The sequence below is a fragment of the Populus euphratica genome, unplaced genomic scaffold, assembly GCF_000495115.2.
Source record: "Populus euphratica unplaced genomic scaffold, PopEup_1.0 scaffold12.1, whole genome shotgun sequence".
Taxonomy (NCBI): domain Eukaryota; kingdom Viridiplantae; phylum Streptophyta; class Magnoliopsida; order Malpighiales; family Salicaceae; genus Populus; species Populus euphratica.
This window is the reverse complement of record NW_011499858.1, coordinates 2,456,133-2,461,914: the sequence shown is the minus strand read 5'-3', so window position 1 is coordinate 2,461,914 and position 5,782 is coordinate 2,456,133.

The following is a 5,782-nucleotide window of genomic DNA, read 5'->3' as shown; positions in this document are numbered from 1 at the left end:
TTGCACAAACAACAACAACAACTCTAAACTTAGTTTTTTCCACCACTCACCACAAATAGTTTTGTTTCACATCAAAATGTATATACTGAAGTTATTGTCATCACTTATAAATTGTTTATATGTCTTTAAACCCCTTGAAAACCATCAAGTAAAAAATAAGAAAAATTAGAAGAAGTCGCTCGATGATGTAGCATTTGCAGAATTTGATCAAACAATAAAAAATATTTGATATCAATATTATTTATTTCATGAAATCATAACAGTAGTTAAATCTATAATATTTAAATTAAAAACCATCAATATTAATAGATATATTTTTTAATTATTTTATAACCTCAATTTGAAAAGTATTTTTTAAACTAAACACATGAAACTACTTTTGGTTCAACCTTAATTTCAACTACAGTTTTAATCAAACATATATTTTTTCAAACCAACCTTAACTAAAAGTACTTTTTATAAAATAATTTTTTTCTAACTACAACCACGTGCATTAAACTACTTTTTGTTCAATCTCAATTTCAACTACAATTTTAATCAAACATATGTTTTTTCAGACCAACCTCAACTAAAAGTACTTTTTATAAAATATTTTTTTTCAAACCACAACCATAACAACTACCATAATACCAAACACACTCTAAACACATACATGCCTAGCTTTCCCAAAACATATCAACTTAATTATAATTTACCTATTAAGGCCAATTTAAAACCATGATATTCACATTTAAACATCTTTACATCATTAAAAGATCAAGACTGTCATCATTTTACCTAATTTAGCAAAAAAATTATAATTCCAACATTCTAATATATCTAACACAAAACATTTAAAACCTTCAAAATCTTTATTAAATGTTTAATATAAAACTCAAGATTTCTAAACATGCTTAGAACATCACAAGAAATTTCATTTAATTAAATTTCCAAATTATTCTAAAACTTTTGATAATTTCAAACGAACTCATAATTAGTTATAATTTCTATAATTTATTTTTTAAAATATATTAACTCCTATACCAAATATACCAAAACACTATATACAGTTCATCTCAATAATTTCCCATACAACTTGAATAAGTTTCTTAATTTCTATACATTTAATTCATACACTCCAAACAATCTCTACCCTAACAATAATATCTTAACCTTTCATATTAATTTATAAACATTCATTATCATAATTTAACAAGTTTCCATCTTTCTTTTCAATTTTTATACAATACAAAACCAACATAAAAAGATTATACATCCTACCAAAACACAACACACACCCCAGATCAAATCTTAACCATTATTTATACCCTTTAAACAACAACAAATCTTAACTTTCATATATACCATTTATTTCTTTAACCAAAATTTCCCAAAACACATATAATATGAAATCCCCGTATACAACTAGAAATATTTCACAAATATAGTTTATTATATCAATAAAATAAATATAAGTATCACTAAGTTAAAATCATTTTACTCCATTCTCCAAAATTACATAGATGGTTGGGTTTTATGTATTAGGTTCTCCTATAATTTTTCTTTTAATTCCTTCACAATTTCACTTTATCTTACATTAATTTCATATCGAGTTATATAATTAATAATAATTATGCTTTTTTTAATTAGTTTTAAGAACCCTGAATTGAAAGAATTTGGACCTTTCTCATTCTTCCACCATTAAACAAGAAAATAAGTAGGTAAGAGCACCTTACCAATAAATTCCAGTCTCAATTTAATAAGCTCTTCATCATATCTCTAAGGATTTTGCTCATCCTCTTCCCAAAACCCAAAATTTTTCTATATTTTAAACACTTTTTCTCTCAAACTTCTCTCCTCATAACTTATTTTTCTTTAGTTTTTCTTACTTGGACGAGCCTCCCTAGTAAAAAATCATCCTTATATATTTTTTAATCTATGATTTGAAAGAATAAGCACCTATCTTTAAGATAAAATGAACAAAAATATCAAGTTCTTCTTTCTTTAAAGTGTTGACTAGAAAAGTAAAGAAGAAAAAGATTTGGTTAAAATTATGATAATGTCACTAATGAGTCTTGTTTATTTTGGTCCAATTATCAGCATTCAGCACTCTTTAACCTCATATTGACAAACTCTAATTGACATGAAACTTTAACCTCATATTGAATAATATGTTAATTTTCTTGAAGTTTGCATCACTTTCGATCAAAATAACACAATTGTACGTTGGACTTATAATGACGATTAATGTTTTTCATGCATAAAATCATATGTTATTTTAGATAGAGTTTCACTCTATTACCAACATCATCTAACTATTTTCATCCCAATTTATAAAATTTTCATTTAAATAATTATTTTACCTGATTAGAAGATTTAAATGATTTATCATTAGGTTGATATTTCATGTATCGATCAATTACTTTATCTTATCCAAATTTTAAGTTAATTTATAGGGAATTTTCATCCTAAATTACAATATTTTTCCTCCTAATTTATCATTTTCAATTAAGAATGACCCTATTTAATACTGATTTATCAATTTTTAGGCATGGGGCTTACATTATCTCAATATCATAACCTATGTCATAAGTTTAACAGATTAGTCTAATTAACTCAAGTTTTTTTTTATCTATTTTTTAATTGATATTTTCTTTTTAGTTTCATTATTCATAATTTTTAATATTTCGTTAATTATGAATTAGGTTGTAATTTATTTCAATTTAATTTATATGAAGTTATCTTAGTCTCATGACCCGAGTTACAGGGTTTTTCCGAGTAGAATTAGATAATTTTATTATGTCCTTTTTGTAGGTTAATTTCTTTGCAATTTCATTATTTAATAATGAATTTATTAGAAATTAACATTAATAATTTATTTCAATTTGCTTTACATGAGGTTATCATGGTCTCATGACCTGAGTTATAGATTTGAGATGTTAATTTAGGTTGACTTGAATCGATCTAATATTTTATTATCTTAATTATTTTTAAAAAATATTATCTTAATTTTTTTAAAGTCATTTACGTTTTTATTAGACATTCAAAATATTTATGAATCGATCAAGTCAATCGAGTTACATCAAATTAACTTCTATATTATTTAAAATGTTTTTTTTCAATTTGCTTTACATGAGGTTATCATGGTGTCATGACCTTAGTTATAGATTTGGGATGTTAATTTAGGTTGACTCGGATCGATCTAATATTTTATTATTTTAATAATTTTTTAAAAAATATTGTCTTAATTTTTTTAATGTCAGTTATGTTTTTATTAGACATCCAAAATATTTATGAATCGATTAAGTCAATTGAGTTATGTTAAATTAACTTTTATATTATTTAAAATATTTTTTTAATTAAAAGTAAATTATAAGTATTTGTATAAAAGTGTGGTTGAAGTTGTTATTGCATATTAAATTACAAAAAGAGACACTAATTTACATATTAATTTGCAGTGAAATTTAATATATTCGAGTATATGACATTTGACTATGAAAACAGAGGAGAAGATGATAACAAGTTAACAAATACGATGTTTTGCTGTGACGGATCTTGGAAGGTGATGAGTTTTTGTTGTTATCTTGAAATTATTTTTAACAATAATATATTAAATTTTTTTAAAATTTTTAAGAAGCCAGTGCAATACTAGTATCCTGCGGCCCAACCATAAAAAAAATATGGGCCCTATAAATTCAAACCGGTGTTTAGATCATAACCAGACAAGTTGTTTTTGTGATTTGCTATAAAAAGTAGAAGCAATCACAAAAAGAAATACATTCTTGAACGACTTGCCACCTGCGTTTATTGATACGTTCTTTCATTTATTGGTACGTTCCTTCCAAGTATTCGGAAATTGATCCTATTTCACCCATGTCGTCTACGTCCACTAATAACTGCAGGTGGCAAGTCGTTTAACGGAAGGTGATGAGTTTTTGTTGTTATCTTGGGCTCAGGTTCTCCCAAAGATGCTTTGACAGAAAACAAGTAGTGGACGGAAGATTTGACACATTTGGGGGAAAGAAGATGAGAGGACGACAGAAGCTAAACAAACACGATGCGGATGACCAAACGACGGTGAAGGTGGAGAGGATGAGGGGTATTTTGGGAAGTCTAAATATCAACGGGTCTTTCATGTTGAGGGTTGCTGGCGGAGAAGAAAAATTTGAGTTGAAAACTCAGTCAAAAGCAGTTTTTGGGCTTCGTTTAAAATATTTTTTATTTTAAAAAATTATTTTTAATAATGATATATTAAAATAATTTAACCATTACTTTGCAATCCAATCCCTCAAAGAAATGATTTAAAAATATAAAAAATATTATTTAAAATTAAAAAATTTTAAAATTTTTAATAACAAGTGCAATACTAGTATCCTGCGGCCCCACCATAAAAAATATGGGCCCTACAAATACAAACTGGTGTTTAGATCATAACCAGACAAGTTAACCAAAAAAGTTGTTTTTGTGATTTGCTCTAAAAGGCAGAAGCAACCACAAAAAGAAATACATTCTTGAACGACTTGCCACCTGCGTTTATTGATACGTTCTTTCATTTACTGGTACATTCCAATTTCCAAGAAATTGATCCAATTTCACCAATGTCGTCTACGTCTACCAATAAATGCAGGTGGCAAGTCGTTTAATACGAAGAAGCTCCAAGAGACAAGTCGTTGTGGGCTTCACTGACCTTTGCAGCTGACATCTCTCTCCCCTCTTCCATTTCACTCTCTTCCGGGGTAAATATGAATAGTTTCTGGGGCTTGAAGGACCATGAATCCATTTTACTTAAGAAAAAAACACACCAAACCTCGTCGCAAAGCAACCAGCTTTGACACCTTCTCCAGACAGAAAAGGCAAAGAACATAAGTGAGAAATAAATATAAAGCTCAAGGAAAGAAAAAGAAAAAGACTAAAAAGAAAGGATAAAACAAGAGAAAAAAGATTAAAATAGCTACAAGTAGAAGAAGAAAACAATAACACATGATGACAAGCAAATAAGTTATTCAGAACACGAATCAGTTGAGAGGAGTAGCAAGAGGGGAACGAAATAAATATAAAAAGCTGAAAGTAAACTCCCAACACCCAAACTCTCTATAAGCGCTTCCCCTTAAAAGAGAAAAGAGGGAATTTTATTATTAAAAAAAGAAGAAGCATGGGGGCTCACCGAAAAAAATAGCAAAGCATGAAAAACTAAAAGATTTAAATAAGATATAAGACTATAAATATTTTTTTTAAAAAATGAAATTAGCATGCAGAAAAAATAAGAGGAGAAAGTAGACATTAAAAAAATGAAATGAAAAACCTCAACCCTACGTGTGATGGAGAGAAGTAATTAAAAATTTAAAACAACTGGAACCAAAACAATGATCGCCACGTGCCAAAGGACCCATAATTCTCAAGTGTTCTCCCTAGTCAATGAAAAATAATAAATAAAAGGTTCCTACACCATTATAACTAAAATCAAACATAAAAAATAAAAAATATGCTAGAATTCTCAATTATTTATTTATTATAAGTGCTTAGTATTAATCTAAATATATATATAAAAAAATGTAAGTTAAGCTAAAGATATTATTTTACTCTTAATAGATAAGTCTATATAAATATTATTTAACATCCCCCCTCAAACTCATGATACGATAGTTATAAGTATCAAGAGTTTCTCAACTAGAAAATGAAAACGAGAGATAAAATACACCTTAGTAAAGAAATATGTAATCTACAAGGAATAAGAAACAAAAAGTAAAGTAATTGTGCCACGCTTGAGATGATGACGAGTGAGATGACAATCGATCTTAATGTG